The 20656-nt window shown below is 34.5% G+C and overlaps 2 long non-coding RNA genes across 3 annotated transcripts in view; both read right to left on the bottom strand.

The window, feature by feature from the left end:
* Window positions 1-15012, bottom strand: part of LOC147830359 (uncharacterized) — a 34354-nt gene extending 19342 nt beyond the window's left edge. Inside the window, exon 1 of the long non-coding RNA XR_015452158.1 lies at window positions 7338-15012. This is a non-coding gene — a long non-coding RNA (uncharacterized LOC147830359). The remainder of the gene's footprint in view (window positions 1-7337) is intronic.
* Window positions 1-20656, bottom strand: part of LOC101699071 (uncharacterized) — an 88184-nt gene that overhangs the window by 53181 nt on the left and 14347 nt on the right. The gene's annotated exons all lie outside the window — the stretch shown is intronic.

Below are 20656 nucleotides of genomic sequence, written 5' to 3'. Positions count from 1 at the left end.
AAAAAGAAAGAGCCATAGAGTTTTCCTTGCGCCCTTCTAAGGCAAACGCTTCCCCCACTTTGAGTAAGCCTTAAGAAATTACATGTTTGAAGTGACATATTTATTCATTTGGAAATAAAAAGTACTAGCTAGTGCTTTTTTTAATGTCTATATACCATGAAGTTATTTCAATAGATAAAAGTGAATGCTGAATAGCATTGGAAATATTTTTTTGTAAGAAATCATCTAACAGATGTTGAATAAAAAGAGGACTAATGGAGGGTTTGATTAGAGAATATATATAAATGTATGTGTGTGTGGGGGGGGGGTATTCCTATGTATTTGTATGTATATGTGTGTGGTTTGTGATTATTTGACTGTCCAGATGAGCTTTTCTTAGTTTCAGCAGGGTGGATATCAGTTTATTTTAGGATTATGTGTTTATTCCTAATATTTGATATGTTCTTTATTGTGGGAAAGACAATCTTGAGGCCAGAGGCACTGCACATCCAATCCTCAGTTGTCATTAATGACATTTGGAAGGAGACATAAAACTCATCAAAGATGATTCTGGAACACATTTCTGGGGATGTGATGAACAGATGAAAATTTAAGTCTCTCCAAATCCTTGGTACAATTGTTCAAAATAGAATTAACATTTGAATATTATAGAATACTGTTTTTTCATCAGTAATCCGTGAAGGTTTCAAATCCCTATGTTATACTTATAATACTAGATTATCATTTTACATATTCTAGAACAGTTTAATCTGGTTGTGCAAATAAGGATAAATAGATTTCACCTCTCCTGTTAGAGAGCATTTAAAAGACAATATTTCTGTGAGAGGCGTATGTGCATGGATTTGAATGCACATGGATATTTATATTTATATAAATATAGTAAATATCTGTACAAAATTGTCACTTATATCTGAAAATCTAAGCAGCTAAGTTAAATCAGAGCTTTTCATAGACATTACGACATATTTTTTCTTAGCATATCAGAACAAGCCCCAGTCTTTTCAGCAGTCCTCGGAAACAGTCTTCTCAGGGTGAAGGTCTGCTGAAGGACAGCGCTGACCACTCCAAGCACCTATTCCTCCACTTGCCCAGGGACAGTAACACTGGAAGCCCTCACAATGGCACCCCGAGGATAGAGGATAGGGAAGCCAACACTCCTGCCTGTGTAACATTTGTCTTGTTCTCAGGTAATTCAGATGCATACACTTGCATACGACATGCTCCTCTGTTATAAGACTGGGCTACCCTAGAAATAGCCACTAACTACAGTTTAGTCCAGTATGCCTATACATTTCAAAACTTATGGAGCTTTTCTGAAATCCCACTAATTAAATTCTGATTGAGCAATTCTCGCTTCTTTTGTAGCACAAAACAAAAATTTGTCAATACAAATTCAACCTCGCCTATAACCTTTCTCCTTCGAAGTGAATTCATTTAATCGAGTCCTTTCCTTTTTGCAACTAGATTCTGCTTTACTGAAGGAGTAGATGTCTCTCATGGTTTTAATGTCTAGAGAATGAACACTTCACTTACATAAACTATTTCATCATCTAGAACGTTCGGGAATTTTTAGTAGCTACAGCTACAGATTCAGCATTGAAGACGGGAGTGGGAGAGGGGAGACGCTGTGAAGTGAGAGGCTGTGGCTTCCACAGACACACAGGGACTGCATCCCTCCCTTGCCAGGGGTGCTGTAGAGGACCATGAACGACTGCACAGCTTCCTCTGCCTGACTTCCTGGGAGGAAAGAGCAGTTGTTCCAATTACCAATTAGCTTCCAAATTCCCCTCTGTCTCAATTTTGTCTCCTGCAAAACGGAGTCTTTGTGAGAGATTACAGGAATTAGTGTTTGCTTCTGTTGAAAATACTCGGTACAGAAATTGACAGGAACAATATGCTGCATAAATGTTAGCTGTCTTCATTTCCCTGATCTTGAAGGAATGGTTTGGACCCTGTGCCTCTTTCTCGGACCACCCCAAAATCTGTGATCTCTCTGTGTAGGGCATGAGTAGAAATAAATGTCAGAGAACTGAAGATGAACACATAGTTGGAGAAACTAATTTTATTCTACAGTAGAAATTTGTCACTACCATGGGAGAAATGCTTTGACACCCTGAAGAACCGAAATTTGAAAATGCCCCAAGTTCACCTTTCTTGGCAGAACGTGGAGATTTACTCCAGTTATCATTTCTGAACATTCTTTACGTGGTTCTTTTTTGCACAGAAGTTTGTTCTGTGTCTACTGAGCAGGCTATTTTATTTTCTAGTAATGTTTTTCTCCTGAAGGGCATCTTCTAAGCTTCCAAACAAACTTTCTACTATAAAGCCAAAAAAAAAAGGTGTAATTTACTTTTTACCCATTTTAACAAATAGAAATCTAAATTATGGTCCTTCTATTCATTTTCTCTTTCTTTTAACTAGTGAACATAAAAATAGTTGGTATACAAGACAAACCAAACACACAGACCAAGACAGCATTTCCTGTTTCTTGAGTTCTTGTTTTGCCAGTGACTTTTTTTTTCTGATAGTCTATCTGTCTCTTCTTTGGGAATACTGACAACTGCACCACAGTAACCCAGCTTTGTAAATACTAACATTAGCATGTTACCTAGGTGACGATTCAGTCCTAGGGTCACATTATATTATATTTATATTTTCAGTGCTTGTCCTTGGACAATAAAATGGACTTGTGTTATTTCTCTATATCTTATTTGGAGCATCAGCATAACATTAACCTTTTTTTAGGTTTCATTTCACTCAAGAGTGTAAATTAAATGAGACATCTAAGAAAATCTAGTACTCCCATTCATGTGTTGATATTTATCTGCCATTAGTGAAATATGAACCCCACTGTCATTTCAAGTAGATTCTATTTAAAGAGACCAGATTGTGAGGAGTCATAGAACTTTCAGAACCAAGCTCTATGAATCCTCTGAATACTAACAGATTATATTGCGGGGGAAAAAAATCACAGGAGTTGCATCTCGTGCAGCAAAGCAAGCCCAGTTCTAGGGCAAAGGGAAACAAAATCCACCCTGAAACTTTACTTAATAAGTATTTCTCTCTCTTCTTTTTCAAATGAAAACTTATACTAAATCTATCTCTGTGAGTTGTCTTATACAACTTCTCAAACAAATCAACTAAATTAATAATTAAGAGTAAAAAAATGGTGCTACTATTTAATAGTCAAAATAGTTTGCTCTACATCAGTCTAATACTTTCTTGTGTAAAAGCACTGTTGTTTGTGTTTTTATGAGTTTGGTTTCTAAGTTTTTTGAAAGTACACATTCTAGGACTTCGTAAACAGTCCCATTTTCAGAAGGCATAAGCTTTTTATACTTTTTGCTGTATATCCAAACACATAAAATTATTATTTATTTCTGTGGTTGGAACACCTTAATGTTTAACCAAGGGACTCTTTAAAAAGTGTAACCAATGAAAAAAACCTGGATTGTTTTAATAAATTGATTTTCACTAAACCTCCTTTTCCTTGAGCCTTGGCATGACCACATTCCTTTAGAATGACTTAGCCCAGCTGCGTGTGGTGGGTGAAGTAAAGGGCAGCGTTACCTAATAGGAAAAATCCATTGTGCATACACTAAGGTGTTAGACTTCTCAGAATTTCTCATTCAGGAAAATAAAGCTCATGCAAAGAACTAATCCAAAGGATAAAAGTTGATTTTCACTTGTATCACAAAGCTGCTTTGAAAAGGCCCTACATTAGAAAACTTGAGATGAATTGTTAGGAGGCCTGGGTTCTGATCTTTAGTGCTTGACTTTAGCCAACTCCTTTGACCCAACTGACCCCCAGAACTCCATCTATAAAATGAAGAGTGTAATGTTTGTCTTTCCTACTTCACAAAATTATTATGAGGGTAAAATAGGAAAACAGATGTGAAGCTTCCCCAGAGAAATATATAAAATAGTGCAGATATTAATACTAATTCTCCTTGGCCCTTCTAGGGGTCAAAAATGCACTGGGCCCCATCTTACTGTCCTTAAAAGGAAGAGATCAGTTCTCTGAAGGTCAGAAGCCCTCCAAATGACTGACTCATTCTTAAGTATTATACATAAGACGTACTCCAATGTCTGAGATAATAGAAAAACCAAAACACCAGTTGCATTTTACCAAAATTCACGAAGTTTGTTGCTTTCTATCTTCTTTTATGTTTAAGTCGATGCATTTTTAAATCTTTGAACATATATATACTTGAATATTTTCTTGTACACACTCAGGCTCACATCCTCCCACGCTTAGTTCTCCTCCTCTCAAAGGGGCCAAATTTATCATTCCACTTCAGTTGTTTTTTATTTCTCCAAGCTCTGGATTCTATTCTAATTCTTAACCAAAATCCTTTCATATTATAGGGCTCATGTATTTGTCCACCTCAGAAAAGAAAGATCTACAAATTTGGCCCTGTCAATTAGTATATAAGTTACGGGTTATATATAGGGATGACAATTTAAAAATGGAAACAAAACACAAAACAAAGCCTTTAAGGTTTAGAAGGGGTCTGATTGCTTTTACAAACATAATTTAATTAAAATATTACCTGCAAACACTATCTGGTTCTAAACCTCGACTTTGAGGGGGTATACTGTAATAAGACAGGCAGATCCCTCAAATCGAATAAAGTAAAAACGTGAAAATAATAAAAGAAAGAAAGTTTTTGCAGAATGATTAGACATCATTAAAAGAATAAAGATGTAACATGTTTTGGCCTTGAATCAGAGAGACAGTAAGAGTAGTAACTATCAAATATTCACATGGAAATTAAATAACACTTTAGAGGATTAGTACGTTTAAAATCATCATCACTTCAAGTTTTGACTTTCTCTACCATGAAATAAATGAAATTTCTGGCAGATATTTGCTATCTGTATGTTTTGACTTTACAAATCTAATTTCATTCAAAGACTATATTTTTATCACAAAGAATATTCAAAAACTTTTCTTGCATTTTAAAGCACTTCTGATGAATACATTTTTCTCTGATAATCAAACTGAATCTGTAATTTTATGTTATCCTTAAAATAACCACATTCTTTTCAATTACAGCTATTTTTTTAGCTTGTCTTATATTGTCTATATTTTATTGAGAAAGACATATACAAATCACACAAGTGATTTGTTTGGTAATTATTGACCATTTCTTACTAGTGAACATAAAGCTACTCAAAGAAGAATTTTTAAAGAAATGAGAAGAGTTCAAGATATATACCTGGTCAACTGTATATAAAAATAACATTTATTCTGGAATTTAGGAAGAGAATAAAATGTGAATTTCCTCTAATGAGATAAGTATTAATGAGAGATGAAAAGAGTTCTTATTAGCCTTGTGTATGACATAATCCCTCGGTTTCCAAAATTACGAAAATTTTGAGAGCCTTTGGTGTGATTGTGGAGACAGTTTACATAAGAATACAAAATACCTTCTGTCTATGCAAAATAATTTAACCTAAATTTATAAATCTAAAATTGAACACATGCATATTAGTATTCACAGAGAATTGATGATTGGAAAGCATTAGACCTTGTTGTTTGAATTAAAATTTTGCTTATATATTTTTAGTATTAAAGCCAGTAATTTCAAGTATTTTTACAGAAAAAGCAAGTCTTGTCCAAGTGTAATACTTCAGATAGCAGACAACTATTCTTAGTATTTGTCTATATCTGAATTTAATCTTAATTACTACATTATAAACCTAGTTATAATTAAATTTATAAACACAAAATAAAATATAACCTAATGAATCATATTATTTATGAAACATTTTGTGAATGATTATTATATTCTAAATTGTGCTGCCAAGTAGTATAATACAGGCTTGCTTAAAACAGGATCTCTACTTGGGATTTATCAGACATGTGGGGAGACCTTTGTAGTTATTTATTATTAATAAATGTGTAAGTTTTTTGGACACATGAAGATACGTTTGTGGTAATGAAGTCGTAGTGGTTACATTATTGTAGCGATGACTGTTGTCATAGCCTATACTATCAAAACCACAGAAGATTAATAGTTCGATATCAGAGAGCTTCCAATGATCAAGAAGTTTGTTATTAGGACTGTATTTCTCAGGCATAAAGGTATGGGTGCCGTAAGATTTCATAATTATCTTAATTTGGGTTCCCCAGAATCTTCACTCGTTTTCTTTTTTTTTTTTTTGGTACCGGGGGTCTAACTCAGGACCTTGTGCTTGTGAAGCAGGAGATGGAACCATTTAACTAAATCCCCAGCCCTTCCCCAGAATCTTCAGAAGCAACTTGGGACAGGTATGCTACAGATGTATTCTTGGAATTAAAAATGAAGAAACAGAAGTACAGTGAGACAGCAAAGGGAGAAAAATAAAGAAAGCGCAGATTCTTGAGTTATTTATCACTGCAAGCAAATGGGATTAATCAATCATGTGGATGACATACTCCTTTTTGTCAAAAATTATTGAAATGTTAAGAGCCTTTGTTTGTGTAAATGTGGAAATGAAAATAACCCTGTGAGGAATTCTGTAGAACACACCTCAATGTGACACCACCACAGAATGCAGGGTGGGCTTTCCTTCCAGATTTTGGCCCTCTTTACTTGTAGCTGTGCCAGGGAGGCTCCTGGCTTCAGAAAAGCCCTGAGGCAGAGAAGATGTGAAAGTAACTACAACACTGTGTGGAAGTGAATCTGGAAAACATGCATGCAAACGACAGCACTTCTTCCCTGAGACTTCTGGGCCAGGAGAATATTGTCTTAGGTATCCACTGCAATTCAGTTTCATGGTTACCTTTACAAAAGAATCACCTTTCTTTAGACAGTGTTCCCTTCTCCGATGTGCTGCAGATGCCATCCTCCCTGGCTACTAAGTAATGGACATAGTGACCAATGATTGAACCTTAATCTTTAATCAAAGTTTATCTCTCAGCAGTCTGGAACTTGCATATATACATGGGTTCCTATGAATTCTGGCATCAAAAGAACCAGCTAATTGGTAAGTTTGATATTTGATCAGTTACTTTAGTCAAAAAAATTTCCAAGTGGTAAAACTTGATGACAAAGAGCAAAAATAAACAAAAGACAACAGGTACTGAAGAGAAGCCTGCATAATATTTGAGGATAGGGAATTCTGATGCATTTTATCATTCACGGGAGGATAAAATTTTGAAGCATTTTTTTAATTTCAAAGAATAGCAAGCATTGAGGACTAAATTTATATCTAATCAAACCCACAATTTTATGAAAAAGATATGGGGTAAAATAATTTGACATTAGGCCTAACTCAGAGCTAAGACTCTTGACATATAAAGATATATAAAATCTTAGTTTATTTCTTTTTTTCAGGATATGTCTCACCATTTCATTTACTTAATCCAAGACTCTTATGTAGTTGCTTTTACTCATTTGAAGGCATTTTCTTGTAACTGAGTTATCTTAAACACCTAAATAGAAGAACATTTAATATGAGAAGAGAGTGTATTGCAGTAATGGTCCTAACTATGTCTTTTCTAAGTAAAATAAACATTATTATGTCATATGTTTATGAAAAATCAAGAATATCAGTGTGGCTATAACTCACTTGGACATAGTTGTGCCCTTCCCTCCAATTTTCAGCATGGCTGAAACCTTTTTTAATTTGTGTTTACATGTAGAAAAATTATTGTCCCCAAAGAGTCCACTCTTGGATAAGTTTTATTTTATTTTATTTTATTTTTTATTCTTTTTTTTTTTTGGTACTGGGATTCAAACTCAGGACCTTGCACTTGCAAGGCAGGCACTGGAACCACTCAATCCCCAGCCCTTGGATAAGTTTTAAACACCAGTGGTTTATTGGATTTATTGCACCATGGGGTAAATTGTCTGTATATTTTGTAGAATAAATTTTAAGTATTCTACGCAATATAAATTATTATTCAAAAGAGTTATAAATTTGATTTAAATGTTAGTTATGAAAATATTATTTTACCACAGTTTTAAAGGGTCAAATACCTGTTTAAAAAATGAAATATTAGAAGCATTATCATTTTACCTCAAGATATTTTCAGAAATACTCTTCATTTTAATGTTTCATTTAAATTAAACTGCATAGAATTAATAATTATTTTCTTACAAGGCATGGAAATTAACCTTAGTAATCTTCTTTCATTTATTTCTCTCAATTGTTTTCCTAGATTTAGTCACTATATAAATTTATGTTATTAAAAACAAATTAATATTAAAAGAATCATTCACTAGACTCTGCTGGCTCCCTTTTGTTCTCAACATTTATGTATTATCAAGCTGTTGTTTTGAAAACCCAAACCATGAAAAACGTATGGATATCTCTACACTTTCATAAACACTGTGTCAGCTGTCAATTGCCATATAACAAAAGCTAGCAATAGTCAACTGAAGAAAGGAAAAGGTTTATTTTGGCTGGCAGTTTTGTTGCTCCTAGTTAACAGTTTGCCCTGTTGCTTTTGGTCCTGTGGCAAGGCAACTCACTGTGGAGGATGCACACGGTGGAATAAAACTTCACTGTATGGTGGGGAAGTGAGAGAGAGAAAATCCCAGAGCCTCATTCCCTTGAGCACATCTTCCCACAGACTCAAAGACCTTATGCTGAGCCCCACTTCTTAAGGTTCCCACCACCTCCAAGGAGGTGCCAGGGAGCAAGCCTTGAACATGTGGTACTTTGGGGGACACTTATGGTCTAAACCATAGCAATGACAACAAATCAGATGGTGGTCGCCACAGGTCAGTGCTAGGAGACCGGAATGAAAAGTAGTTTTCATGATATGAAGTTACAGATTTGCAAGATAAAAAGATCTCTGGAGACTGGTTGGATGGTCACTTGAATGTTCTCAACATTACTAAGTAGCACATTCAAAATAGTTGAGATCAGCTGGGTGTAGTAGTACGCTGTAATTTCTGCACTCTGGGAGGCTGAGGCAAGAGGATTACACGTTTGAGTCCAGCTGGGAAATTATCAACTTAGTAAGGTTCTGTCTCAAATTGTAAATTAGTCAGTCAATCAATCAATCCATAAATGGCTAGTAATGTGGATGTAGTTCAGTGTGAAGGGCCTCAGTTCAGCGTTCAATCCCCACTACTGGAAAGTAAAGTTTACATGGTACATTTTATCCTATGTGTAATTTAACAAAACTAAACTAAAAATGACATGCAGACAAGACATTATTAGCAAGCAAAAGTAAAAAAGGGGAGGGGAGTTTTAAATCAATAGAATTTAAAACTGGATTCTTGGTTAAAGAAAAAATATGCTACTAGATCATTTCAGTGTAATACTCTGGAAGAGAAGAAAGCATTAAAACCTTCTGTAGATTTTTTTTTATTAAATTCTTTTATTGGTACATCGTAGGTATACAACACAATTACATTTCTCATTGGGAATTGTACCTTTACATGATGCATCTTGGTTCTTATTTTTTCCCCATTCCTAGCCCTCCCTTAATCCCCTCCACCCTTCCCTATTTAAAAGGCTTTATTTCAATTTTTTCCATTTCTCATCATTTTTCCTTGTTTTTTTGAAATGAATAGTTATCATAGTTGCTGGGGGAGAGGAAATTTTCACCAAACTATAATCTTGTGATACTTATAGTTTTGTGATATATGTCAAAATGTAAAGCTCACTTATTCTTGACTCTGGAATTCCTCTCCTGACTATCAGTGGTTTTCAAAAAAGTAATCCAGTAGGTATTTTGCTATTTATTTCAATATTTGTCATAGTGGAAAGCGAAAACTTGAAGTACACTGTTAAACAACAAGACAGAAATGGTAGAAAAATCATGCTATATCATTCTATATATTTTAGAGACAATAGAAATCAATTAAACTCACATAGTTATCTTGAAATGATTTCTATTTGATTGAGGAAAAATATATAGGAGAATATATATTATGATACATGAATAGCGGACAGATGAAATATGACTGCATTCGATGTACTTATTTAAACCTGGAGAAAAAAAATAAGAGGATACATACTACCTTCTGATTGGCAATGTGAAAATGTATGGGGTAGAGAGCTTTAACTTTGTGGAATGGAAATACAGAATAGCAGATTGAAAAACAAAGGATCAAGTTAAAATATATAGCACATGATATGAACTCGTTTAAGTAAATTTGTATGTGACTGTGTTTTTACTGTAAAGTGCTATGTATATATGTAAAAATAAAATTAGATATGCATCGGAGCATCTGACCTCAGTTACCCTACCCAAGTGGATCTCATACTAATTTGCAGATCATCCACGAGCTTAGCTTTCCATCTACTTTAATGTTTATTTCACTTGTTCCAAAACAAAACAAAACGAAAAAAGGCATTACTTTATGAAATAAATATAACTCCTTTTGAAGTTCTTTTTGAGAAACTTTTAATATTATATGTTTAAATCTTAATTTTCACATGTTATTCACCTAATAATGGAGTAACACGCCCCTAAATAAAACATATTCTTCTCAAACTTAATAGGTAAAGGGTATATAAGTTACTGTTCTAGGAATGTATTATGTGTGAACAGATAGAGGGAAGAGAACAAAGTGTAATGCTTTAAACAAAAACACACATATCTACCATTAAATATGCACTAAAGTTTTGGGGACTAGGGTTACAGCTCAGTGGCGGAGTGCTTGCGTAGCATGTGCAGGGCCCTCAGGTTGGTCCCGAGCACCAGGGGAAGAAAAAGAATAAAAGAATGGCATGCAAAGTATATCCCTCCAAAGTCAGAAAAAAGTCAGTAATAGTGGCTTTAACAAATAAGAAAGAGGAAAAGAGTGTTGCGTTATGAACTGGAAAAGCAGAGAGGACCACAAGAAAGTGGGATGAGGTCAGGGTTAGGGGATTTCGGGCATTAACGAGACTCATAATAGAAACTTGAACGCTGCCCCTTTCTTCTTTCACTTGGGTCCTCAGGAAAACACTGACCTGCCTGAGGATTTGGGAGGAAACAATCCTAGGAACTATTCTTTCCCATATGTAAGCCTTAAAATAAAATAAAAATGCAGCTTTACTGTGAAGCCAGCCGTACTAGCAATAATCTAACTTCAAAGGATTCCTAGCTTCTCAAAATATCAACTATTTGGTTTAAAATTTCTTTAAAAATGTAAAATATTTCCCATTTTATCACTAAATTTGTGGGTTTCAAGGGTAAATACCACACGCAAATAGGAACTACAAAGAAGGCAGAAGTGTATACCTAGATCCACCTTCTCCACGTGTGAAAAGGTAAAAAGATCATGACAATTCCTAAGATTATATTTAAAAAGCGAATTCAGAAAGACTTGATGTTCAAAGACCAACATAGGATCTTTCGTATGTTTGACAAAAGTTCATTCTGGAGTCATTGATGAATTGAAGGAAGAACTCTATTGGAAAATGGCAGAGAACACTCGTTGTCAAGAAAGGTTTACCAAACCCTCCATCTGAAAAAAGAATTATGATGTGTTATGCACATGTACAAATCCCCTATGATTATGTGATCATTGTGTACAGATTTAAAAGAAAACAAGTAGAGTTCACCAAGATCAGACCTTAAAGTCTATTTTTCTGGGCAACATTCTGTCTTCAGGGTGTCTCTCAAGGAAAATCTTCTCTATCCTTGTAACTTTACCACAATACTAAGTCTTACTTTCACTTTCCTGTATCCTTTTCACCCCAAACATATTATTTTAAAACCTGTTTTCTCATGTCTTTACTAATACGAGGCTATTTATAATGTCAACACCTGTGTGTTTATGTTAAAGGTTAACTTAGAACTTCATTTTAAGTTGGAGCACTTCTTGTCACCTTAGTGGTGGGGTCCTATACTTGAAGAAAAATAAGGCCATTTCAGATTCCAACTCTTCATGCTGTGTAGCAACTAATGATTTATTTTTGTGCCCCAGGTCCTAAGGAGAGGCCTGAGAACAGTTGACCTGTTTTTCCTGACATCTGTGGTTTTGGCAATTACAGCATACAAGAGAGAAATAGTGACAAGTTGAAAACATAAGCCAGTTTACTCTTTTAAATATTGTCACAATAAAATAATCCACCTATTAATAACAAAATGGACCTAAAGTGAAAATTATTTTTATAGCGTGATATTGATATTCACTTTGTTTAAAGAAATATTTTTCACATAATTCAATATATTACGAATAGAACTAAATTAATTTATATTTCTGCTTTAGAAAGTGAGGATTTCCTGATGGAAATTGGAGATTGGTGACCACTTCATATTGGTAAAAATGTAGTTTTAGTGTTCAAAATATAATTTTAAAGATTACAAAGAGGAAAATCAAATTAAAACTTGGTATTGAAAATAGGTAAGTAAAATTATTTATAGTTTGTTTTGTGTTTAATTTTAAGACCAAAACTGAATTCATTTTTACTTTACTACCTAAGCATATTTTGAGTTTAAGACTGGTAAATGATATTGCAGTATGAAATTCATGTTTTGTTGTATTAGATTAGCCTTGGCTTCCTGACAGTACTTTGCAAAAGCAAATGGAAGCATTCAAGATTTTAGTTTTTTTCTAATATTGAGGTCAATCTTCAGTCCAACTAACTAAATTTACTGTAGCAACCTGTATTTAACTGTTAATACCCAAATACACAGGAGAGTTTTCAGTCATCTAACACTAAATATTAACTTTCCAAACACTTGTATTTGCAGTTAGGAAAAATGATGGTGACTTTTCCCTAAGATCTTTTGATCAATATCCGGTGATACCCCTGCTTGCGAGAACCTGCATTTGGATTGTTCTTTAATACTGTATTTCATGGTCAACTGAAAAAATATTACTTCAATTGACAGAAATATAAATAGACCTAGTGAAGAAATAATAACAATTATTTAATGTCTTAGTTGATACTTTAATATACTTTTAGTTCACTAAAATATTAGGTGCCCTAGAGTGTAGAAACAAAGACAGGCACACATTGTTTTCTAATTCATTCTAGACCTGCAATGAACTGGATGATCTTCTCTTCAGTCCTGGGCCCATCCTGGGTTCACAGTGTTTAAATGAGACTGACATAGTCCAAATAAACTAATCCTACACAGACACATTGTATGCACTCAGTTTGTACATTGTGAATTGCTGCTAGACACAAGAACACAGTAACCTATGAGCTAGTCCATGTCTTCAATGTAAAACTTGCCTGAAACAGTGACTAAAATCAAGATTAACTCTTTAATCATCTGAGAGGTTGAAGGTTTGTTTTGAGTCTTCCTGTTGCTGAGCAAAATATCTGATGCCTGCAATTTAAAGCAGGAGAGACGTATTTTGTTTTATAGTTCTAGATCTTTCGATTCAAGGCAGCAACTTCATAGTGGGAGGGAGTGGTGGAAAAAAACCCTGCTGAACCCATGGCAGCCCAGAAGCAGAGCACAGAAGGGAGTCACAATCCCCAAGGGCTCACCCTCCATAGCCCACTTCTTTCACCTCAGCTACAAACTCACAAAGGATCAACCACCTGACGAGTATGATATCCTGTGATCCAGTTGCCTCTTGAAGGCACTATCTCTGAACACAGGAGTCTTGGGGAGACATTTTAGATTTAAACCATACCAAAGTTCCTATACAGTTGTTGCATTTCATGACTTTGATGTGGGTTCTTATTTTCTCCTTCATAAATAATGAGGCTTACTGCTTAGCCTAGAGGTGCCATACCCACCAAAATGCAAAGTATAAGCTGGGAAAAAAACTACTGTTTTTAGTGATATACATGTGATCTGGTGAACCAAATTAAATGATATATCAACTATTGATGTTAATTACACCTGTAGCTTTTGTGTTGTAACCACTGACATATCACTAAGATTTATCTGATCAAATACTAAATTTATTGTTTCTAATGCATATATGTTTCTTTTGCATCTATTCTTTGTCTTATTTAGTAAGTCTTTGATTTTCAGAAGCTATTATTAACCTATTTGCCATCATTTCTACTGTCATAAAGAACCTGGGGTTTCAATGGATAGCTGTTTAGATCAAACACTTATTGAGAATCTCCCAAATTTCAAAACAAAAACAGAACCATTCACAGAAACTTCACAATGGGGAAAATAGACAACCGAGGAATGAATAGGACCCTAAAGTAATATAGAAACTTTCAGATTAACAAAAAAGAACATCTCTTAAGAAATGGCAGGCTTTCAAAAAGGGTTAGGAATATTTTTTTTCTTCTCCTTTTACTTTACAGTTGAAGGAATGACCAAGAATAGCACAGATTGAAACTTGGCTTTATTAAAAAAAAAAGCATTTTAAAAGAAACTTTTATAGGGCATTTATTAAAACTAAGTGGGTGAGCACAAACTGAACAGTTCTACTGCGAAATTAATAGACAGATATGGTTCTGTATCTTGGAAACAGATGTCTCCAGTTAAACCAAAGTGACATGAATTGTACTTTCAGTAACTTCAATGATGGAGTATCCATCTTTAAAGATTACTCCATATTGGCACCTTCATACTAACTTGGCATGGCTCCTCTAAATGTCCTTGGCTTAGAAATGTTTTACAATAAACTTTCAAGCCAATGCAGGCAGAATCTTGGCTTTTGTGGGACCTGCCTCTGCCCACTTCAGGATATGTGTTATAATAAGCAGACACACTGGTTTTTCTTTATTAATAATTTAGTATATTTTTCCTGTCAACCAAACCTCAACTTCTTAATTCAACTTTATTTTGTAAACACCATTTTATTTTAAACTTTTTTTTAATACTTGAGAATGTACCTTGTCTATAAGAGTATAATAAGAAAGGGAGAAACAAAGAAAAAAAGAACTAGATAAAAATGACTAAAATTAATGCCCTGAAATCAAATTTATGTGCTGTTTTAGAAATTATTTGCCTGTAATGTTTTTGGTGAAACAAACTTTCCTTTTTCCAGCACTGTGTATTACTGACACTTGTATTTAGTGTAATTCTTAAGATTTTTCTTAGTCATAGAATCTGCAAACTAAGGAAGGCTGTGAACTAAGTCAATTTAACTTTACCTATTTAGGATTTCACTTTTCAAAATTATTTCTCTCTATCCATATAATCTCGCTTACCTTTTATACCAGTAAGAAATTTACTTTACTTTATAAAACTCTTGGGGCAAGGCATTTAGCTCAGTGGAACCACGCCTGCCTTTTGTGCAAGGTCCTGAGTTTGATCCCCAGTACTAGAAAAAAAAAAAAAAGATTATAAAACTCCTGAGTTTCAGATTCATCTGTATGTCAACTCATCGTATGCAAACATCAATAAAATACAGATTCAGAAGTGCATGCCACAATTAAACAGAACCTAAATTGTACTTGAAATACCAGAACATTTTCTTTTTTCCTATGGTAGTAGGAACAAGTGAGATTAGACTTTTACAGAGAATGTGTCTGTTGCCAATGTACAGAAGGCCTGTGTAATTAGATAGAGGTAAGCTGTCCAAAATCAGTTATTTAATACATGCATGGAGGTGGCTCAGGGAAGGGTTAATTCTCCAGGCCTTCACTGCAGAGGTCATCAGGACTGGGTAGGGACAACTCCTGGGGCCTGATAGCCTAGCAACCCTGGGAATACTCTTCCGATAAGAGCCACTGTGCACCTGAAACTGTAGGCCACAGTACATACTGATGCGAACAACGTGATTTATTGTGAGCACTTGTTGCTCAACACCTGGGGCTGTGTCCTGCTCTTTCAACATGTCCTCTGTTAGGCTGCAGAGAGGTGGAATATTAAGTAGATAAGGAAGGCACTCCAGGATGAGTGCTGGAACCCTCCCACAAGACCCGGACAGGGTAGCACAGTAAGCTTTCCTTGTTAGCAACTGTTCCCACACGTTGTCACATGTTGTTGCTTATGGAAGTAAGCACTGTGCTAAGACTCCATAAGAAAGGAAAGCTCATATAGGGTGGTTTCGCCTGGACTCCACTCTACGTGCCCTTTTGATTTTCCTGGTTTGAATCTGTATCCTTTGGCTGTGGTAAACTCTAACATTAAGAAAACAAAAACATTTCCTGAGTTTAATGAATTCTTCTAGTCAGTCATCAAACTTGCAGTGGACTTGCTGACTTCCAACACAGAGCCTATATATTTAAAACAAAACAAAACAAAACAAAAGTGTAAAACTGACTTTAGTAGACACTGCTGATACCTTCTCCCCTCTGACCTGGAGTCACTGTGCTCACCTAAAATGTATGTTTTTCCAGCTCATAGACAGCTTTCTACTTCAGACCTATATCTTTGTGATTTGTGGGGAGGAAGGACTAGGGATTGAATAGAGCTATTCTTTCAGCCCTTTGGGAAAAAAAGGGGATTTTTTTTAGACAGGATCTTGCTAAATTTCCTGGACCAGCCTTGATGTTGAGACCTTCCTGCCTCAGGTAGCCTGAGGCAGCAGGATTATTGACATGCACCCAAGTGATCTGCTGTTATCTTTGTACGCTCACTTTGTATCTTTCAGTGTTTGAGTTTGGAGGCTTCTTCAAAATAACTAGTGCTGATTGGCCTTGGGCTAGATGAAAATGTGATTTAAGGTTGGAGAGTTAATGCCTCTAAGGCAACCTGCAACTAAGGAAAGAAGAGAGTGTGTGGAGAAATGCTCCAGAATACCTGACTCCTGGTGAAATTACTATTAGTTTTCACTTTTATCCGTACATGTTTGCAGTGCATGATTACATTCACTGTGGGGAACTGGTACATGCCTGTAACACATTTCATTTCTTTTTGTCATTTCCTTCACCCCCCTTTATTTTTATAGCACCAGATTCATTTGTTTATCTTACAAGACCTTATAAAGTTAATTATCATATATACAGATTGAAAACCAGACTAATAGTTCAAAAAACATAAAAAACAATTAAGACAATTTTTAGATACATTGTCCACACTGGATTAAAATACGTTCTCTCTCTCTCTCTCTGTCTCTCCTATTATCTATCACTTATTTTGTACTTTATACATACTAAGTTTTTCATACAAGAGAAACTATGTAATATTTGAGCTTGTGTGTCCACTAATGCTTTATGGATTGATTAATTTCTTAATAAACTCCCATCCCCAAGTTATGATCTCAGATTTGTGTTTTTGAAAAAATCAAAAACTAAGACAAGAGCAAATGAGGGAGTTTTACAGTGAGAGAACATATGATCATTAGAAAATTACTTACTTTAATCGGGACATGAAGGTCAAGGTAGTTTACTCTTCCGACGACAGAAAGATGCTGAAACTTCCATTTATTAATGACTAGTTTTCTCTGGGTGCAATATGTCAAACAGCTCACTTATAATAATAGAAATTGCACCTATTCTTTCAGTTATGTTTCCATCACTGTTACTTAAAAATGCAAACATCATAGCAAGAATTCTAGCCCTTGTGAGCAGGATCCTACAGCCCTTTCCTCTTATCACAAGTCAAATTGCCTTCACATAAGTCCAGTCCTCTACTATTCCCTTACAGAACTCGCCACTGCCTTGTTTCTAGATGACACCTTCATGTAGCTGTCAAGTAGATGTCGCTGTTGTGACCTTTCTTTTGTCATTCAGTCACACTGATGCTCACAGGCATTATTTTCTCTTCCATTTTTAGAAAGCAAACTCTCAGGTCAAACTCACCATCTATAACATTGAGTTTATCACTCTACAAACACACACAACCACACACACATATGAATGCATAAACACTACATTATTATTCTATTTTTATGCCTGTGAAATACTAAAGTCACTATTTAACTCTCTTTCTTCTCTTTGTTCTTTATGATTCTAAAAGTTTTAGTTAGATCGAACTGGACCAATTATGTGTTTAAATTACACTCTAAAGTACAGTCTTCTGATTTTTGTTCTCTAATATCATTTACTGAGAGATTATTGAAATCTCCATGTGTGTTGTTTTTTACTTTAATTTTTATATTTAAATGTGTTTTGAAGTAAGGTAATTGAGTTCATATATATTTATATCATTTATGTGTTCTTTATAAATAGTCCCCTTCATTATTATGAAATGTCCTTCTTTGACCATAGTAATATCCCTTGTTCTGAGGTTACTTCACTTATTCTAGATTTTGAATTAAATTTCCTGTAAATATCATGTAGTTGGATCTTACTTTTAATCCAATCTTACAATCTTTATCTTTTAATAAGAGAGTATTTTGTTGATCTATACTTAATATAGCTATTACTTTGGTGGCTTTAGAGCTACCATGTTCCCCTCTGATGACTTTTCAATTCATCAAGAATTTTCTTTTAAGGACTAATTTTAACTCCACTATTAGCCTCTAGCTGAACTCCTGAGTTTCAGTTTTAAGGGTTGCTATAGAACTATGAATTGAATAGTGCACTTTTTGTTGGGTTCTGTTATGCAAACTTATCAGTTATCAGATTTTAGTTAAATAATGCTAATCCTCCAGAAAAACAGTTTTCAGGTACCACAGACTATTACTACTTGTGATTAATTTCTGAAAGTAAACATTTCCATATTAGCTCTTCAGCCCATAAACCACCATATAAATGACAGATATGGATTATGATCAATGATCAGTCACTCTCTTCTTCCCACATCTGTCAATGATCAGCTGTTACGTATCTGGTTCTTAGTTTGTACCTAGACAGCATAGCATGCACTTATGTTTCCTGTGTCTTACCATGAGAAATCCATGTGTTTTTAACAAAATTAGATAATTGAAAGACATAATCAATAAACGAAGTTAAAGTATAATAAATACATAAATAAATTCAAATTGAATCTTAGTGGAGTTGTAAAAGGAATACTTGGCTGAGAATGTTGACAATGTCACCATCTACGACACTTCACATGTGCAGTTAAAGGCACTTGCTGAAGGGAAATTTCTTTCCCTAAATGAGGGAAATGATTACCGTGAAAAGCTTCACCAGAGGGTGTGACTCTGACTAGAAATTTCACATTATCTAGGAAGTCTCAGAGATCTTTAAGGACATTAAAAACAGAGAAAATATATATTGGACATGGATCCAAATATATAAAAGAATATGAAAACTCACAAAAATACGCAAGTCGTCATGAGTTCTGTGATAAGAAGGCAAGCATTATTCAAAATATTCTTGATACATTTTATACAAATATAAAGCATTTATCAATATTCTAAATTACAATGAACTAAATAAACACTAGCTTTGCATTTAGTCAATCTTATGTACATTTCTAGCCATGGTAAAACAGTTTTTACTGTTTTGCCCTTGAAACAGTTACACAATAATTTTATGTTTACACATGCATTATGAAAATAAGAGCACATATCAGTTTGAAGAGTCATTACTATGATCACCAACTGATGTGCATACAAAGTATCATCTCTATGTATTTTTAGATTAGCACAGTCAATCTTCAAATAGTTATAATTCTTGGTATATGTTTTAAAATATTTTCCTCTTCATAGTTCTTTGTAGAGAACTCTGCCTATCTCTCTGGTTATACATTTTCCTCCTGCACATCTTTATGTTTATCTCTCTACCTCTATCTCTAATTCTATCACTCTATTGCACAAATTTTTGTTAAAAAGTCAATTGCCTTTTAACATTGTTAAAAACATGAGAAAAATGTATTTTGTGTTTATCATTTCTAATATCCATTATTCCTTCGTGAAACTCTAAATCTTCAGTTTCTGTAATTTTCTTTTCTTTTCTCCTTTCTTCTAATGCATATGTACAGATAATAAAATCAGTCAGCATTTCTTTGTTTGAAAAGAGTTGTATTTGCTTTGCTTTTCGATTTTTTCATTAGATTTAAAATTTTTCTTTCGAATGCATTTTGAGATTGACTTGTTTGGCTTGTTGCTCTTTTTTGTATTAAATGTGTTTGTGATGAAGAGTTTATCACATTAATCTCATTGCCAGTAAAATATATATATTATTTCTCTGGCTGCTTTTAAGTTTTCTCCTTGTAAATAAGTATTTCAGTTTGATCTTTATAGTTATCCTACTTGAAGTTCTTTGTGTTTCTTTTATTTATTGGCTTATAGTTTTAGCAAATGTGAAAAATATCTCAACCACTAGCTACTTTTACAAATACTTTTTTATACTTCTCTCAATTTTCTGGAAATTGTAATTGATAAATATGCTTAAACCACTTGCTATTTGCTGATTCCAGCATCTCCAGGGTTTGTGTGTGTGTGTGTGTGTGTGTATCTTTCCTATTACTTGAATTTTCTTCTTGTTATGGATCTTGATTTTTTCTTCATATTTTTGCTAAGTATAGTGAAATTTTGAATTTTATGCTTTTGGTTGCTGGATCTTGAATATTATGCTGTTGACTGCTAGAATTTGTTTTTTCTTTAAAAAGAGACTGCTTTCTATGGCATGCCATTGAGGAATGTATTTAGGATCTATGAATGATACTGTGACTTGCTTGTAAGCTTCATTATGATGGCTTCATAGAAGCCTTCACTCTAGAACTGATCTGACACTAAAGTGTGACTCTGCTGAGAAAGTGACCAGATTTTAGGCATGTAGCAAGTTTCTCCCTCTGGGTGGAGCAAAGATGGCCTTCCCATGTTGCTAAGAACTCCAGGAATGTGTTTGTCTCATCCCCTGTGGTGGTTCTTTTCCAGTTGCAAGTGATTTTACTCCAGGCAGGCAGAGCTCAGTAGTCACCTCAGGAATCCAGGGGAATTCTGTGTAGATCTCCATAACTTTCCCAGTCTGTGACATCTGTTTATGTCTGTTAGTCAGCTCTTACAAT

The sequence above is a fragment of the Heterocephalus glaber genome, unplaced genomic scaffold, assembly GCF_053883595.1.
Source record: "Heterocephalus glaber isolate CG9 unplaced genomic scaffold, H.glaber_assembly_v1.0 deba00000122, whole genome shotgun sequence".
Lineage (NCBI taxonomy): Eukaryota > Metazoa > Chordata > Mammalia > Rodentia > Bathyergidae > Heterocephalus > Heterocephalus glaber.
Note: the sequence above shows the minus strand (reverse complement) of the source record. Positions and strands in the feature narration are given on the sequence as shown.